At 28.3% G+C, this 21,166-nt stretch overlaps 1 protein-coding gene across 1 annotated transcript in view; it reads right to left on the bottom strand.

Annotated features, from left to right (window-relative positions):
• Positions 1-14,844, bottom strand: part of LOC112689623 (lachesin-like) — a 69,365-nt gene extending 54,521 nt beyond the window's left edge. Inside the window, exon 1 of the mRNA XM_025563419.1 lies at positions 14,760-14,844. The gene's annotated coding sequence lies outside the window, so the exon portion shown is untranslated. The remainder of the gene's footprint in view (positions 1-14,759) is intronic.
• Between the last annotated feature and the right edge of the window lie 6,322 nt (positions 14,845-21,166).

The following is a 21,166-nucleotide window of genomic DNA, read 5'->3' as shown; positions in this document are numbered from 1 at the left end:
AACCTTGTGAATCACTATATATGAGACTGGTATACATGTACAACAAATTAATTGGTTTTGATGGAAAATGAGAAAAATTGAAAAATATAACCGTAAAAACCAAATACGTATTTATTGATTACTTCAGAATTAAAAAATATAGCACGAAGAATTCATTTGGGATACTATATTCAGTTATAATATTTATAGCGATGATTCAATTTTTTTATTTTTTTATTACTAATTAAATATAGTAATATTATTTACACAATTTATCTATTGATACAATACATTGGAAATATTAATTTATGTAAAAATTAATACATTTGCGATCTTAAATATTATAATTTAGAGTTGTAGTAAATATGTATTAAAGACAGTAATAACTTGAAAATATAAAACGTGCTTACGTGTTTATATTGCTTTCTAATGAAAAGTAGAAAAAGAAATGTCGAAGATGTTTTTTATATTTTGTAAATCCAAGTAAATATAAAATTAATTAAGTTTGTAGATTGTCAATTGTAAAATTGTAATATAATTAAATTAAAAATATAATAATTATTTTAACTTTGTAATTCGATTTTATATAGTCCATAGTTACTTGAATGGTTATTTTCGATGTGTTAACAGTTTTAACTGTTTTGGATCATTAATTAGCCAAATAATAATCCACAATAATTTTGATTACTTTGTTGTAATTATCATAGCTTTGTATTGATTGGTATAATAGGTATTATTAATTTTATTATTATTTACCTAAATTGGAATCTACTCAACACAATTATAGTAACATGTGTAATACGTATAAATATGCATTTTATTAGTAATAGTTATTTAATAGTATTTATAATTCTACGACAATACGTCTTAGATTGTATTATTTCGAATGTTCTAAAGTACAATGGTCTGGTTAAATTTGTACATCGTCCGTCCGATACATAAATTCCGTTCGCGATTACATAGTAATCGATTATAATATAAATAAATTATAATAAAAATAATAACAATTGAACCGTTGAATTAAGTTAACAAAGGGCAATAAAAAATTAAATCATCTTACCAGAGTCTTACTATTTTAATTGATTACGTATTCCTATATGCACGCGTTCAATACAATAATATCCATCACCTGCCAACTATTTAATCCGATGAGTTCCAAAACGCATTCATGCATTGCATTACTTATTAATGCAATCACTCTAACAGTTAATGCAATCTCGTGATGCACATTATCGTCCATAAAGTGGTTGTACAATTGCTACGTACATGTACCCATTGTTAATCGAAAGAAAATGAATATCTTAATAACGGACGGACACGAAGTAAATTTCCATTAAGTTTATTTTGGCTGTCTGTTTGCGTTAATAACAGTTACCTAAGTGCTAATAAAAGCTATACCATGGATATTTCGCTGACTTGGCATTCCCGAGCCGAGCTGTACCCCACGATTTCAAGACAAATGCGTTGGCATAAATCTTTCACAAAACTTTCTGAAGTATTTTTCACGCGTTGGAAGGAAACTTTTCGTCTTTTTTTTTATCGTCCGAAGGTTTGATAGGTCGCTTTCAATCTGCACACGTTAACTGCTCTTGGGACGACTGTGTTGACAAATGATAGGGAAATGATAAATGCGAATAGTAAAGTTTTAGTTTTTTTATTTTTTTAAACTCGTGAAGTACGGCTTTCGTCGAATATCAGATTTTTCCGACAAGTCGGCTGACTGGAGAAAAGCTTATTATTACAACATCGCACTGGTTGTGTTCGCGCACTCCGTCGAAATACTATATTTCGAAATATTTACAAAACGGTAGTACGACAAATAAAAAATAAAAACAAAACTTTTTCGAATTGCAAAATAAATCATACGACGAAGAGTGCATACGTAAATAAATTATAAGCTTAAGCCAATGACCCAGCTACCGTTACTTTAACCTTTAATAAAGGGAATATAGTGAAATAATAAATTATAGGATATTCGTTTTAATACATAGGTTAAAAAATCACAAATTATAAATATATGCTACATATTTTGTCAATCATATTGTTATAGAATAGAAAGCATAGAAAAGGAATAGAAATACAAGGGGATATTCCAGAGCTTAATAACAGTTTTATCGTTCTCGGTAATAATGAATGCATGTACAAAAAACTACCTAGGGTATTACTTAGAAATATTTATTTCAAGTGTATTGCTTCATATCCGTTTATAAAAATACAAATGCTATTTAAACAAGATTTAGAAAAAATACTCTATACGATAATTATTGCACAGTATTCGATTTCCTTGTGATAACATGCTATACAGTGTTCTATAATGCAGTTAAATTAAAATAAATGTTTGTTATAATTTTTATGTTAAATCGTTTTCGTCTACACTAGTGTTTTAAAAAGCATCGAATTTATTAACTCAGTTATTAGTATGATAAATAAGATTTTATTTTTATTATAATTCAGATTGAAAATGCTTGTCTACTTATACAGTCACTACTCGAGGAAAATATGATTTTTTGAATTTTATTTACATTTAATAATTGTATATCAATAGGTAATGTTATACAATTATTAAATTTAAATAAAAAAAAAATAAATAAATAAAAAAAAAATATTAAAAAATAAAAAAATTATTAATATTATTTTTTTTTATCAATAGTTAATGTTAAAAAAAAATAATAATAATATTAATAATTTAAATTTTCATTGGATTTCTTCCAATATATAAATAAGTGTATGAATTGTATTGTGTAATAGCAAAAAGAAAAAATGTAATTAAACAACTGTAGATAAGACTGGGTAATATTTGTTTTGAGCAAATAATTATTTTAATAAAAATAATTAATAAATAGACCGTTAAATAGAATAATTTAAAAATCTATGTCAATAGTACTTCAATATGAACATAATTAGATTCGTTCAATATTTTAACACTCAAAGTATAAAAACACATGACTAGTATACGTTTATACTACCATCTCAATTTCATAAAATATGTTTCTGCAATCAGTGATTCATGTGTATTATTTATGGATTCATAGAATTATCATAAGCAATAGACGCACAAAACTAAATAGCCGGTTGATAGTTTTAATCATATAACTTTACTACACGTTTTTAGTTCCAATGTCGTCTATGAAAATTCCGCGATGGTTAGTTTTGCATTTTCAAAAATCAATTGATCAAAACGCACAGTATATAATTAAACATACGACAGTACAGATATTCAATTGTTCTACGTACTGCTGTCAACGGGTCGCTTTTCCGATCGTCCTGGACGCAAATGTACGAACGACTGAATATAAAATCCCGTTCCGCGCGCGTGCACGCAATAAACTGCAATAACAGGGTCTTGCCCGAAACACGAGAATTGGACGTGCATGGTCATTGGTTATAATAACGGATTGTCTACTCTAGCGATTTGGCGCTACTTATAGTACAGACAGAATAAAGTCGAATCGATCACAAATCGGATTTTTTTTTTTTTTATTTTTTTTATTCTATACCGTATAAATATTTAATAACAAAACGCTTTACGTATAAATATTGAATAATATAAAAGCACACACACACACATACACACACACACGCTGCGCGCTCGCATATAGGTATTTACGAGAAATATATAAAGTAGATGTTTCTGTATAGACTTGCGTGTTTTTAGAGCCCTTGCTCGTCTAAGTCGGTCGTCATGTTCGTGCTTAAATACTTGAGCGAGAGGGATGGTGATAGCGGAAGAGGGCAAAACCATTGCGGTCAAGAGGGTGGACAGGGGAGGACAAGGTCTGACCGAAGTATAAGACGGCGTGTTTTAAAAATACAAGGTAGGAAGAAAATGCGCGATAGAACGCCGAACATAAAAACGTCGAATCTGTTACGTGTTTGGCATTTTACCTAACACAGCCTCAGTCGCGGCGGAGCTTTTTCTTTGCCCGGATGGATTTAATTTAATAAAACATTCGCCGAGTGTACGGAGTCTTTTTGACGCATAAAACACATTCGCGGTTGACTAGTTCTGTCACGGAGGACACATTAGCTGTGGCCGGTAGATTTAGCGCGCGATTGATCGTTTTTTCTAGTATTATTATTATTATTATTAGTATTATTAAACTTTCATTAGTGTTCTCGAAAGGAAACGGAATAAATGACAAGGTGAACACTCGGGAAGTAAATGTTGTACGGTGCGTAGTATGCTACGAGAATTATTATATTTGACGTTATACTAAATTAATTTATATCCCAGGAATCGAATTAGGTATAGGTAACCTAATCAATTTTTAGACCATATTTTTCCCGTACGTATTTTTTCCTCATTTTTTTTTTCTTAACTCAGTCTATCCTTGAATCTCTCTCTGTCTTTCTCTTTATGTTTATATGTTTTCCTTTCTCTTATTTTTTGCCGATAAATAAATATAAAATGATAATAAAAAAAAAAAAAAAATTGCCTTCGATGATGGTGAGTAATGCATTTATAATAGCAGTAGTTCGAAGAAGCTAAAAGGAAGTCCGAGTTTTTCGTCGATGCTAAATTTCAATAATTTGAATTCTAGGAAACGTATCAAGTTTACCGTAGTTTAATTCCAGATACAAAAGTTCTTCAATTTATTAAGTTCTATTTGAAGCTCTAATGTGATTTTAATATAAACAATTAGTTGAATATATTTTATAACATTATATGATTATTATTTAAATTTTTATATTTTCGTTTATATTAATTTAAAATAGTATCAGCAGCGGATTGGCCCACCGGGATACCGAGAAAGTTCCTGGTGGGCCGGTAGTCGTATTATAACACTGAACCGATCTACTTGGATTAAAAATTATTTTATAAAACTAATGTATTTAAGTAAATTGTACTTAATTGTAAGATTTTGATAAAAACCTAATGTAAACAGTTTTACGAGCATTTAATAATCCATGAATAAAGGAGACTTTTATAGAAAATTATTATTATTGGATGGTGGACCGGTCATATGGTAATTTCCCGGGCCGAAATGTTTAGCCAATCCACAGCTGAATAGTATTATTATTTATAATAAAATTAAGTAACTATAATATTTTTTCTTCTTTTCCTGCTTCATGTATATTATATGTCATAGGCATATTATATTTTCTTACTAATTATTAATTTATAAATATGTAAAATATGTAGGTATGTGAAATCATATGAATATAAAAATGAATAAAAAATGATATTATTTCTACAAATTGTTTGCGAATCCTACACGAATATAATTTATAACTATACAAATTTATTTCCTAATTTATTCAGATTTGGGACTGACAATGTAGTTGGTGTGATTAAAATTTGTTTTTGTGTTTTGTAAAAAAATCTAATCTAATTTATAATTGAATCTTGTCCATATACTTACATAATTATGTATAGTCATCCAAATGTTATATGTATTCATTATGATAACAATAATAATATAAATTACATTGTATGTGGTTTATTACGAAAACTCAAACTTTTAACAAAATCATACTGTTTTTTAATCTGATTTGAAAATATCACTATTGCTTTCGGCAAATTTGAAATCGACACAAAATAAAAGTAATGATCATTTTGTAATTCAATATACTGATTATAATAATATTAGAGACACGAATAACTTCGTGATCCATATCTGTTAAGTTACCTTGTATTCTTCAACAGGACGGATGGAGGTATCTGATGAATATGGTTTATATGTTTGTATATTATGTATGTTTCAAATGTTCAGGTAAGAATGAGTGAAATTCGATCTGCTTATTATCGGTTAGGTACTAAAATTAATCATTAAATTTGTGATAAAAAAAATTAAAAAAATAAAAATACTATAAATTATTATGCACTGCTTTGTTTTATAAGCGTTAATATTAATTACAATTTACACAATTAAACAATGAATGATAAATAATTGCCGTAAAATGTTGAACTATATTATTTACAACATGTGGTGTCGCAAAAATTTTAAAAATCCTTATATCTTGAAGTTTAAAATACTTCAAAATAACAGTATAATAATTACATCATGAATAGCGATCTTAGACAATGTTTTAAATATTGAATTACAGTTTTAACAATAGGTATTAATAATTAAAACCTTAAGTTATATTTGTACAAAACGTATGTTAAATTATATTATACAAAAGAAATAAATAAAAGTTTGTACAAAGATATTAACTTGAAATTATAATGTTTTCATTACATATTATTACTATGGTAGCACTAAGTATTTATAAGTAAAATACTCACGTGTATACCCTCGTATAAATTATACTGTACAACTACACTTTACATTATCTTACGCGTGTATAATAAACTCATACGAGACTCAGGAGATGTTTGGCTGATGTTCTAATCATTATTCAGCGATGGTGTTTTAAAACAAGATGGTTTTATGTCATAAATTAAAATAAGTATTATGACGAACTCGCATAAAACCATCATGATGGTTAAAATTGTTTGCCATGTAAAATACATATAATTTTATACTATTATGATATAACAACCACCCACTTATAAATGTTAACTCTTTTCCCTCGCTCAGCGCGTTGTATACTACTTGCGTCCCCCAAAAAGGTATATTTTTCAGGTAGTAAATTCAACAGGTAACTTGCGTCCCGTCTTGGGGACACAACTCAACCATATTCTTCTTACCTGCTATAACGTGATAGTCATGACCGAGATGCGTCCATAAATATTATATGCTACAATAATCATGTATGTGTAAATTGTGTATATAGTATAATATCTGCGACTATCGATAAATAAATATTATCAGCTATTATAGAGTTTTAGTGTGATAAAATTAATTACGTACCATGAGAATGTCCGGTTGTCGCCAAACGATTTTCGAGCCGTATTTATAAAACTGAATGCTTTGAAAATCTTTAAATATGATAATTACTTGTAATAGTTATTTTATGACTTATTTGTGTTGGGACGCAACTTGGTTGTCTCAAAAGGTACTTTTGGACGCAAATAGGCTATGACCTATTTGGTTCAAATGACCTTTTTTGAACCTTTTTTGGTGGGACGCAAATCACCTACTGATTATAATCTCGAACGCGAGTATACTTATTATAGTATGCACCGGTTCAGTGTACAGCTACTAGATATGCGTATAACTCAATAGTATAACATAAACGAATGATACATACGTATTATGCAATATACACGTATACGGAGCGGTATAAGTTTCATTTGTTTTCTAACCACGCGGAAAAGATGTTTGTAAAATAAAATTACTATAACAAAACATACTGAATGTTTCTGAAATATCTGCTGGATATATAAATATATAAATTATATACACTTTGTGTTTGTAAATATTGTTATTCCTGTTTGTAGCTCCCCTCAAAAACAAGTCGTCAACACTTTTCGATAGAAACATAATATTGACAACTAAAATACACACATTGTGCAAGTGAATATAATGTAAAATAGTCATAGTAATATAATAGTAATAATAGTATATGGTATATTTTTTCATGATGTGTCAAGCACAATGCCAGATTTAAAGAAGGCAACTAAGGATTCCATCATTAGATTAGTACAGGTTTATTTAAAAACCAAGGATGCAATATAAAAATAAAATAATTCAACAATTAAATTTGACCATTTTGACCGATTAATTTATCCGGAATTGTAGTTGGTTCTTTATGTAGCAAGCTAAAAATATCTTTAAAAGTTTAATAAATAAAAAGGTTACAGGGGATCATCATTGTTATATACATCTACAACAATTATAATGTTTCAAGGTTTGGTTATGATTGAGTCCTAAAACCACTACGGACTGAAAGTCTTTTTCGTAAAATTCACGTTCGCAACGTGCGTCTAGTACAGGTTGGGTGTGTAAAACCATTAGAAGAGTGTTGGAAATATTGGAATATTTATTTAAAAACCGATATCGAAGAGGGTGCATTCTGAATCCATGCACTCGGTCTATTTAGCATTGGTAATTAACCGGGAAAAACTTATTAATTACCGACGTCCTTTCCGAAGACCATCATAATGTTCGTGCGTTATGTTGTTTGAAATAATTGATGGGCTTCGCACCGTCATCATGACTCCCGTGAAACCTTGTCACCTCCGCGTTCGAACTCCGCATCGGAACTCTTGGTGTATGAATATTATATGTAATGAGTGAATACTGAGTAGCAAACTTAAACAGTCAATGGACGTGCTAAAAATATTTCACGGTATCCTTTAACTACGGGAGAAAAGGGAGTGAGGTTGATTTTTGATGTGTGTATGCGTGTGCGTGCGCGTGTAAAATGTTGGAACAATAGCAACTATCTGCGTCACCGTTATTGGAGATAGACCATAAAACGGTAAATAAATAATTCATGGCGCGCGAAACTGCCGCCAATAGTGCAAAGTTGCTATAAGGAAAGCCGCTGAAGCCGCCACGGCCGGAAGAACGCTAACAAGCCTTTGCTCTTTAATCAAAGTTTTGCGTTAAACGTGCGCGCGCGTATACGATTAATCGCAACTTTTGCACGTATACATTACACGAAACGTTATGTAATATATTGTATTATTATCGTTATTATTTATTATCGCGGTGATTATAATATAGAATATAATATGCACGTGTACACAATATAATATTATGAGCGTTGACGTGCGAACGGGTAACCACAATAATAATAATAATAATAATAATAATGATAATATTGTCTCGGCTTTTCGACGGTCGTTATAATTATTTGACGTGCGAGCTCGCGCGTAAAACAAAAAGCTTGTCGTCATCCGAAGCTCATTGGGAGGGGGGTGAGGAAGGGATGTACCTTTCGCGGCGCGACGTTTTAGCGCGACGGTGAACAGGTACTCGCTGCAGACACGGGGCCCTCGCACAATGCGCGCTCGTCTTATGCGCAGCAACGTCTCGTCATTGTTCGGCCGAACAGGTAAAACGTTCTGTCTCCCATCCGTCGCGACGCAGCCACTTTTACCGTGTACGCGCACGGATCCGCTCCGGAACAAGTCTCCGTCATTCCGCGACATTGTTGTGTTTTGCACCGCGGCCGTTCTGTCCCGGAAACGAACTCCAACGGTTGTTCAGGGTTCAGGGCCGAAAGTTTTCGTGCGTTTCCGTTTCACCAAAAGTGAAACGTGCGATGTTTTAAAACAATTTTATTAATCTATTTTATCGAAACGTTAAGTTGAAAAATATTACACCGAAGTACGTTATAGCTATATTTTTATAACGATGTTTCGTTGGTTAGAAATTTCGTATGTATCTTATTTTATATACTTGTACATAATCTACTGTACGTGTGTATGTCACTGAACTTCTCATAAACGGCTGGACCGATTTGAATGAATTTTTTCGTATGCGTTTGGGTGATGTCCTGGATGGTTTAGGTTCATAAATCAGCCCGTCAAATAGCACTGCAGTCGGTATCTAAGTTATTTATGTCTACTGCGACTAAACGGTTGGATCTACTTGAATGCATTTTTGTCAGTTTGTCCTTTATGCATTCCTAAACGGCTGGACCGATTGCGACAAAATTTGGTACAGAGATATATTAGATCTATGAGCAGAACATAGGCTAAGTTAAAAAAAATATAGGCCCAACCCCGGGATGTGCTCAAACAGACATTTGGAGATTTACGATGGAAATTTTTGTTTATAGATGGTTGCTATTAGCTTCAATAATAATAATAATAATTAGTGCGAAGGAAATTATTATCCCTGAACTTGTAATTATTATTTTTTATTATTTAATTCAACGAGTTAATTGACAAATTTTTCTCAAATCTACCACAAAATTACAGAAATTTTCGGTGGCTCAGTGCACGGGCTATATTGGAAACCAAAAACTATGGTTTAGTTACAATCAATATCACCATTCTAAACGAAATTCCAGGGAACACGACAACGTATCAGTCCATCGATAGCGTATTGAATCGAGACGAACTTGTCAAATATCCAACTGAATTCTTAAATTTACTTGATTTGCCAGGCTTGCCATCACACGTTCTAACATTGAAATATGGTACGCCCATCATTTTTCTACAAAATGTAAATTCACCAAGACTTTGTAACGGTATCAGAGTTTCAGCGAAAAAGTTGATGAACAACATTATCGGAGCAACAATTTTAAACGGAAAGTTTAAAGGCAAAGATTTACTGTTTCCACGGATCCCAATGATTCCTACATAATATGTAGGATATATTTTATATGATTTTCAAATTCAAATGTTTGCAGTTTCCGGTGCAATTCACCTTTGCAATGACCATCATAAAAGCGTCATAAATCATAAGGACAATATCTACAAGTGTGTTGGAAAATCTATGCTTCTCACACGGACAACTGTAAGTGCCATGCTCAAGCGTCGGAAAACCTTCTGATTTATTTGCATAAGTACCAGAAGGATGAACAAAAAATATTGTGAATACGAATGCACTTCAATAAATATCATTCAATTAAATACTTGATTTGTCTGATTTTTCTTGATAAAACGAATTAAATTACATAATGATAAACTAAATTGAATTTCGTTTTAAGATTACTACGTAGTATATTTTAACCGTTATTTATATATACTTATAAAAATATACAGCTAACATAATCACAGGTAACACACAGTTTCGAAGTGTACGGCTTCAGCTAATATATATAATATTTAAGGAACTAAAAAAAAAAAAAAGATATGCTTATAACTTTTTAAAATGAATTTTGTATTGGGATCATATAAACTATTTTAAACATATATACAAAATATACAACCATCGTAAAATCACTTTTCAGATAGCTAATCATCTTCATATATGCTCACATTGGCACCCAGTCCTCAAAAGTTTATTCAAAATATAACAATTTTATATTTTAGGCCCTGGCACGTACATTCAATATAGCAGGATGCTAAATGTTACTGTACTACAGTCTCCACCAGATAGAATCTTATACAGAGCGATGATCACGTATACGGATTTTTTGTGGTGCCATCGAAATGTTATTGGACAAGTCGACGGATAGTGAGCTGATTATTTATGTTTCAACCCGAGCGCAAAGGAAAAATGCACGCGTACTCGTAGTGTCGAGTAAAGTGCAACGTCAATGGATTGCAGAGCAGTGGCGTTTGAATTTACAAAACACCACACGGTTAGGTCGAAATAGACGATCAGCAGACATATTTTTTAGAATGATTTAGTATAATTTCGTTCGACTCCCTTTGAGAGAGTGATCCTTTTGGTAAAATCGGAATATTTAAAATCGTTCTTGTGCGGATCACGGACAATATAAATACTAATCGCATGAGCGGGTATGCGTAATAAGTTATTATTATTATTAATAACATATATTGTACACAGTATTCTGAAGTTATATTTATTACATTGAAATATATACCTTCAATCCATCGTAACAAATTAATTGAGCCTTTCAAGCACACCAAATAATATTTGCACAAAAATTATGGTTGTGGTTTGTTCGATGTATAGGTTTTGTCTAATCCAGAATAACAATTTTTCAAATAAACTGGTTAAATTACAATCAAACAGACTAAACAAATTACGCTACGATCACTTGTGTAACATTATGTGCCCATAATTTTTATAGCTTATGTGAGTTTAAAAAAAAATAATAATTTAGTCAATGAATAAAAAATGTATTATTTATAAAAAACAGAAATAGCCGGTGTTAGATTTGAATTTATTATACAAGTATTATATCAGTAATATGAACAGTGGAAATTGGACACTTCTGACATTGAAACTTGACTTAACGACACTCGAACTAGAAAATAGTTTTCATACTTCACTACTATAGTAATATACTATGGTATGTATAATTTTAATTTTAAAAAGTTTATTACGCAAACAATAAACTATCTTTACTAATTGCATATACGAATATAGTCTAATATTTTTTATAAAACATCTGATTTAACTACCTATTTACAATTGTAAATAAATCGTTTTATCAACCTATACGTGAAAAAATTGTGTAAATACTCCTCTGTTATGTTTTTGCTTAATTAGACATGCATTGTTCTCAAATAATTTAAAAGGTTAACATCATTAAGATTGATAAGTGATGAGTTAATGTAGAAAATTGTTTGCAAAACTAATCTTACTTAAATTATAGCGATTATGACGTCAAGGTATATGTTATATTTACTAGATAAGTAAAACAAATAATTGTTGTGCAATAAAGTAAATCAACTGTATACTCAATTTCATATTATTATATATATATTGATCAACGGTATATAAAATAATCGTATTGCTTATTTCACAAGAAATATTTAAATTTATGAATTTAAAAAACCACTTACGGTATATTGAATGAAGCAAGAGTTACAGTTTACAATGTTTCCAATACCTTTACCTATATATTTTATAAACCCTTACTAATTAGTATACTTTGTTAAAAGGGGGAAAGTACAAAAAGTTTTTAAAACGTGACCAACTTCCATAACCAAGAAAAACTTACCAAATGAGCAATATCTTAATATTTTCTTTAGAATATAAATTAATCGTATGAAAAAAATTGTTCATAATTATCCACAGTACAAAAATTAAACATTTGTTACAGTTTTCTCTTAAAAAAATAAAAGAAATAGTTTTTTTTTTTTTTTTTATTTTATTGGAAAACGTTTTTAAACTATTGAGAAATTCGAGAAGTAGTCTCTTCAAAGTACCAATTACATAAGATTTCTAATAAATTAATATCTGGTTAAAGTGCTTTACACGCTCGATGTTAGAGAGTTTAGAGCAATTTTACCAAATAAAAATGGGTGCGTTTATTTCTAATAAAAAAACCTACAAGAAAGTTAAAAAAAAAGTTCTACGAGAAATACTGAAAAACTAAAGCGAGCATAAAATAAACATTTTATAACTGTAATTCAGTAGTTTTTTTTTCCAATATAAATGTGTGTATGTAACGATAAAAGAAAAAAAAGAAAACAATAAAAAATTATACTTATTTAATTACATATCCATCTTTTATTTACTATTTTAACATAATTTAAACCATATTACGGAAAAAAAGGCTACAGTTTTCGGTAAGTCAATGATGTTATTATGATTAGTGCCTATATACCGTTATAATTTTAAAAAGAACGAGTTTGCAAAAATAGTTTCCCGTTGATTACCTTCTAAACAGGTTGAAGAAAAGTGTAATTTAAAATATTTATTTTCATTTATTATTAGTTACAATAATACAATATGTTTGAAATATATTATATAATAATTTCAATTTCAATTATATGTTAGCCTCGACAATACAGTCGAGTACCTACAGAGTATAATAATACACGATGCTCAACTATTGATAATTTCTTTATTAAAATTGGTTTATTGAGGTATGCAATTAATGATTTTTCTTAAAATGTTTAAATTAAAAATAAATTACCATTTTAATGTAGGTAATTTTTTGTATTTAAACAATTTGAATTATAAATGATAATTATAAATTTAGTGTTGTATCTTTTTAACCTTTTTCATTTATTGCAAATGAATGAATATAATTGATTTTAGCAGTTTACTACAATATTAAGCAATATTTTTACTAAAAAATAATTATATTTTAAAAGATATGATTTATTGTTTCATTTCGAATCATGTGCAAAATCTAAAATGTCCGAATTGAATCTGTAATAATTTATTTATTTTTCAAATGCTCTTTCACTTAAACTTTAGTGATTTAGTAATCAAAAATTTTTGTGTTTACCTATAAATACGTTTATTCACGATAAATTACAGTAAATAACATTAAAAAATATTTGATTTGCCCTTTAAACCATGAACGTTCTGTCAAATATTTTATTTGTTTGATGTGAAAATGTTTTAAAGTAAAATTTGAATTTATTTTATTTTATTTTATTTTTTTTTTTTATGTATACAAACTGTAAACGCGAGTTGCTTATTAAGTCCTGTGATCGAAAAATAGAATTGGATATCGCCTCGGTGGCCTGGCGTGACCCTGTAAAAGGCACTTTCTTCCTTATTCCATATAATATGTATTAACTTTTAGAATTGAAAGGCGGTCCCATGACGTGTAACGTCGAGATGTTCGCCTTTGACGTACTGTTTCTGCTATTTTGCCCCATTTGCGTAAAAACCCGTTTCACTTTTCTTTTCTCTCTTTCTCTCTCTCTCTGTCTACTCTCCGCGCTACCACGTCAACTTTTTATACACCGTCGTCTTACAATGCGTTTTTAATACAATACATTACATATACATCGCCTAGCACAAACTACACATTTCAATACAATTTCAATTTAGTCTTTGATTACTAGTATTTTTTTTCCTCGACTACATAAAATAAAAAATAAAACATCATACACTCACACGCACACACAGATCATATAAAAACAGGTATTAGGTAGGTAGATACCATAACCGTTAGTTTATAGCGTGTTAGAAACAGTTACCGACAGTAAATGTACGTTTTTTAAACGCTGTATTTAAATAGAAGACCAGAAATCGAGAAAAATACACATAAACAAATTGAATATTCTAGGTGTGTGTAAACGCGAGTTGTTTCTTTTTTAATTTCCCCATCTCCCACCGAACGATTTCTGTGAACTATATATGCATACTGTGCGTGATGAATTTGCTTAACCAGCTTTATAAAAAAAAAAAAAAAAAACAGGTTAATAACATTTTGTACTGTTATTCACTTCAAAGCGTCTGGACGCGTGCTCGTATCCGATGCCCTATCAAAAAATTCCAACCAATTGCGGGATTGAGGGATGCACACGTGTTGTGGTTTTCTATTTTTTTTTATTGTAAATTGAATATTATAAATCTACCATTACGAGAGATAAAATGTTATTTTATACTAACCTATGCTGTCGATGAGTCCGCCGTGTAACCAGATCAGTATGCAAAGACAGGTGCGCAACGTGCCCATCGCGGGATGGCAACTGACTTGTGGCATGCGTGGTGGCAACGGCCGAATGCCGGGCGGGAAAACGGTCGACGCGCCCCCGTCGTCGTCACGGCCGTTACCGCGGTTACCAGTCAACGCCGCACGTGTGTTCCACCACAACTACTACCGGGACACAGGTCCTTTACGAGGATACCGAAACGGGCATGTTTTCTTCGTCTGAACGTATACGATCAGTTCTCCGATACGTTAGTATTATTAGTAAATTATGTTATCAGAGCATTGTCGAATATATCCGAGTTGGAATCGCATCATACGGCACAACATGGAAACATTGGAATTCGAACAGTTATGGTTTCTTGTGATTATCAAATCGGAGTTCTATATGCACGCAGAAACTCTTGTTATTATAACGGCCCTAAAATGAAAATCCCATCCAAAAATATAACATATTTTTACAGACTCTTTGAGTGACATAAGTGGTATGCAAAATAATTTTTAACTCGATGATAAATCTACAATAATGATGAATAAAATACAAGGTAAAAAAAATAATCTGTATTATGTAGATACCTAATCATTGTAACACACGTGGAAACGAAGTAGTAGACCGTTAAAAAAAAATACCAAATTACAATCAAATAGCTTTTTCTGACATAAAAAAAAATAGAAAATAAAATATAATATAATATAAGTTGACCTTATAATTGGCAAAACCATTGGTTGAAACAAACAACTAAAATTAAACAAAACATAGAACAATTGTCCCAAACCCAAATATCCAGAAAAATAAACACAAGAATCAACCGATAAAGAATTAGTCATACTCGTCTGACACATGGTCATCTAAATGGACCACAAGGAACCAACAACATACACTTCATGCAACGAAATACAATCAATCAAGCATATAGTAACAGACTATTCATGACTATCCAGACGCTTATACTATTTCCAAAAAATAAAATATAATATCCCAACTAATTATCTATAAAGCCATCGGACCAACAATCACTGTCAATCTCATCTTTTTTCTCAAGGATACTGGACATGAAAAATAATTTAAAAAAATAATAATATACTATTTTCTGTTAATTAATGTACTATATAGACACAATAATGTAGTTTAAAAACAATGTAACTTATGGCCACATTAGCCGAAATTGTAATTTAGATCAATAAAAAAAAAGTTTCCTGCATATTCGTTTTGAGATTAGTGACCGAACCGGAATACAACGTAACAGTAAGAGTTTCTGTATTGTCCAGGCTTCACTTTGGACATGATTTACTATTCCATTAAATTCATACTTGAGGTACCATATTATAAAATTAAAATTAAAATTAAAACTTAGTAAATTATATATCAATACATAAACAAATAGTTTATGTGGAGATATAAATAAATAAATGATTGCCTGGAGTATTATATTTGTAATGTAGGACCATTTTTGAATTAAAAATTCATCAAGTCAATAAAATTGCGACTGAATACGAAAAAAATAAAAGAATGTATACATTAGAAAAACAAATTTTATTATAATTGAAGGATTATTTAAACTGAGTTCTTATTTAATATTAACTATCATTAATATATTGTAATTTACTATTATTATTAACTACGTTAAGGCTTTGCCTTTAGAAACTGATGATGATTATTAGATAATATAATATAATATAATACATTTTATGTTAATTAATACAAATAATTTGGTTATTATTATTTCTAATTATAGATTATAAATCTCAATTAAATGTTTTTGTTTAATTTAATATTTTTAATTAAAATAAATTAAATACAAAGCTATGTAAAATATCTGGTTTAGTGTATTTATCAAAAACTGATATTTTCGAAAATGAACTTTACTAAAAATAATTTTAGATCTTGGTCAACAGATGACAATCTTAAAGACCTAATAAAAATAAATTACACTTTAATTTTGAAAATTGTTAAAAACAAAAATGTAATTTATACAGTCAATTCACTAAATTGTACATAATATTTTCTTCATTAATAGCTTTTTTTGCGATTGTAAATAAAAATTGTATTTTTCATTAATTGTTGATACATAAAAGAATGAATTAAAAATATTTTAGACGGTGAAAAGTTTTGCAAGTTTTTGAATTTACCCCCATAGAGATTTAGTGATGACCTTGATATCTTTAGAATATAATATATATTTTTAAACAATCAGAATCTAAAAGAATTAATAATCCTACCAAAAATGAGTGAGCGAGCTACTTAAAAAAAATACTCTGTATTATATTAACTTAAGTTTAAGTAGGTATAATTTTACAATCAATATACAATCAAATTAAATTAAGCAAGTGCTGTGGTAGTATTTTTTATGAACACATTCACTGTAGTCTGATATAACCAAATATTTGAGATTTACACATTCTTCAGATATTAACAAATATACACATTTTAAATTTAATTGAATAGATTTGTTTTCATAAAATTAAAAATAATAAAATTTTATACTTAAAGTTTTAAATATAACTTTTGGCTCAACATCAATTCAGTTCATTAATTATAGGAAATCCTTTTTTCGATTATTATTTGTTATTTTTAATTTGACAAGTACATTATACAAACTCTCATTATAAAATGATGAATTTGATCACGTTTGTCAGAGTAGGTAATGAATTGATATTATTTTAAAGTTTTAAAATAAAGTAAATATAAAATATTTTTTTTAATTATAATGTTAAAATATATGATGTATTAGATTTTACAAACATAGGCTTATTGACAATTTAATAATACAAAACAATCAAAATGCGTTGATGATTATAAAAATTAACATATTATACTTATGTCATATTATTTTTTTTTGCTTAAACTCTTTTCCAACTAAAGCTTTAATGATGAAAGTTAAACATTTAACTATCATTTTTTTTAATTTTTTTTGTTGTTTTTGTCATTTATTTCTTCTAAAAGATAAGAAACCTCACTGAATAGGTTCGTGTAGGGGCCCTAATTTCAAAAAAAAACATCAAAGTTAATAAATAGCATATAGCATAATACTTTTGACTTTAATAATACAATTTTAGTTAGCTATCATCATATTTCAACAAGCTGATTATTTCTACTAAATAAAAAACTCGTATGTTGCCATATATTTTATTGTTTATATTATATAATGTATAGCATGTACTATCATATTTTTAAGTAGACAATATTACTTTTCACAAGCCTGCTGCACTATAAAAACAAATAAAATAATATTAAGTGTAAAGTACAAAGTAAAACACAAAGTTCAGATAATGTGAATGAAGTCTAGTTATACATTACACGATCAAATAAAATAGGTAGTTCGTCTATCTTACAATTTTATAAACAGTAAAATTAATATTATTAACTAAATAAAATTAAATACAAAATGTGTAATTTTATGTTACTAATCTATCCTTAAATTATGTATTTATGTCATATTTATCATTTGGAGATGTTTAATAAATATGGTGATACAAATTATACTTAAATATCAACATTAATATTTATTAAAGTATTTAAGTGATCAATAAATCGTAGTTGCTTGGATAAATACTCCATAATATATATCCATATTATTCTACGCATAAACAATTACGAAGAATACTGTTCCAAGTACGTATGTGCAATATTTTTCACAAATCGTAATAATAATATAAAAGTTTTGATAAATAAATGTTAAAAATATAATTTATATGTTTTTGATGACCAACAAATTGATCATATTTTATCGAATTTTAAAAATATAATACAGCTGCAGCTTTTTTATATTGGTTATACATATATATATATATATATATATACTAAATTTAATAATATACCATATATATACTAAATATAATATGTACATCTTATTTTGTCTGAAACGGAGTGAATACGTATTATAATCCTTAAAGTCAATGTACTTTCCAATAGATCAAAATTATTAATATTACCATTGATTATATAACAGTCATTCTAGTCATAATAGTTTATTTTTATATTATTGAAAATTATAATAACATTTTATTTTTTAACATATGTATTTGATGAAAAAAAAAATGGCATCACATTGTGGTCCCTTTAAACTTGCGGCCCGGGGCTATAGAATTCCCAAGCTCCCCTTGATACAGCCCTGTTTATAAGTTCTTCAGTGGAAATAGATTCACACATTACTGTATTTTGTTTCTCAACGTGAGATATTACTAAATTTAATAAATTATAGAATAAATTACTTGCCACCTTTAAATAGTTTTTAAAATCAGCCGGTTCATTTAATTCTAATTATTTTTGTGTATTTTTTTCTTTGTTTTCGTCCAATAACACCAATTGCCAAACAATTCAAGAAGTTAATAAGACGTTAATTATTGACGTAGGGAAATCACATCACCAAATAAATTTCAAACATTTAGATACTTTTGATATTGATACAGAATATAATCCCGATCTATCGATTTCTTCTCCTTCATTAGTAAATGATAATTTAACTAAAATAAATCAAACAATATTGTTATTCTGAAGGATTTTTTAGTCACACATTTTGTAGGGTACCAATTTAGAATATAAATGTGTCAAACACTTTAATTGTAACCATTGTCAAAATAAATTACTAGCAGATAAAAAATTAAACAAAAAATACCAATTGCATTTATGAAATAAAAATTATGTATCAATTGGTTGTAGGAAAGGACTTAAAGTGCTATCAATTAATTTTAATAATATTATAAATTTATGAAAATAATTTTAAAAATCTTTTACAACGAAAAAAAAATAATATTTTAACTAATTGAACGTTTAAAAACAAACAAGATAATTATAAAGTGGCTAAATTAATTTACAGAAGATTATAAAGAATATAAAATGTACATTATTGTAAAACTATTGATAAGTAAAATATTTAATAAGTTAAAAACACTTTCAACTACTGCAAAATTAGCAAAAATAGCAAACATAAAAACGTTGAATCATGTTTAAAAATTAATTAATATATTAAATATATTAAATTTATTCCTTATAATTATTTTTATTTTTTTTATTTTTAGTCATCTATATACTTATTTTTATATTTTATTATAATATATTTATGAGATTGTTTTTATAAGTTTTTAAAAAAATTAAATAAATATTTATTATAATTATTATATAAATTATACGTAAATATTATGCCTTATTTAATATGTTTGTTGTTTTATATTACAATAATATACATATGTCAATAATATCATGTGTGCAAGTACAACAATTATTTGTATAAATTGAAGATGATTTCTGAAAGTTTGATATTAGCCGGACGGTTAAGCCCTAAAGTCAAAATCGAATTGCAGTAAAAAAAAAAAACTGCGAATGTTATGCTATTTAATTTATGGTGTAGGATGTTAAAAAAAAATGAGACATATTTATGGGATACCACTTCACCAGCAGAACAATTAAAAAAAAAAAAAAAATCTTAATTAATATTACAGCATCTAAATTATAACTATAATCCAATCAACAGCAGGCTGATTATCAAAACCCGTATTGAACTATATCTAAAATGAGGATTTTTAACGGGTAGTTAAGACAAAATGTAATTAAAATGTAAGAAGTAATTTATTGTTTCATTATTTCCATGTTAATATTAAAATAAAATAATTAATACAAATACTTTGAGATTCATTTTTCTGGCACACCATATGAAACAAGAGGATAAGTGGCCGTTGAAGTCTATTTGACCGAAATCTTGGTTTATTTTACTAAAGATTCAAAACTGGTTGAGGGAAAAGTGTTGATCTGGGTAAGATATTTCAAGTACTTTTATTTTCTTTTAGAAGGTTCTAATATTGTTATGTGTAGTCAGGGCACTGTTGTTATTAAATTAACCGTAGATGACACGAATGTTTTGTGTCAAGTAAATATTCATGAAACACACAATACCATATTAATGTTATTATAAGATATCCTGACGATTATTAAAAAAGAGACGTTGATTTATTATTCTAGAATCATACTGTACAAAAACAAACCATTATTTATTGTAATAAAAAAAATAAAAGATATTTCGAAATATTTTAATACACTAATAAATTCAAGCTTATAATGTATTTATTTATTATATCATAAACATTTTGTCAAAAATATATTTTTAATTATTAGTACAGTTAAATTACAGTTCTCATCAATTTATTTTATAGTAAAATGATGAGCGGAAGTGAAGTTAATTTAATTGAGTAAACTAGCGCCACAAATGAGATAAATAAATAATATGAAGAAATTACTTTTTCAGCGTTATTTTAGATAGGTAGTTAATTAACTTGATGACAGTGAATTTTGGCGAAGCCAACATTTTTAAAGTTTTAATTAGAGATCTTATATAAAACGTTTAATTTTGCTTGTTAGTTATTAGATATGATC

The sequence above is a fragment of the Sipha flava genome, unplaced genomic scaffold (assembly GCF_003268045.1).
Source record: "Sipha flava isolate LNK unplaced genomic scaffold, YSA_version1 45_pilon_pilon, whole genome shotgun sequence".
In the NCBI taxonomy this organism is placed as follows: domain Eukaryota; kingdom Metazoa; phylum Arthropoda; class Insecta; order Hemiptera; family Aphididae; genus Sipha; species Sipha flava.
The sequence above is the reverse complement of the archived record's forward strand: the minus strand, read 5'-3'. Positions and strand labels throughout refer to the sequence as shown.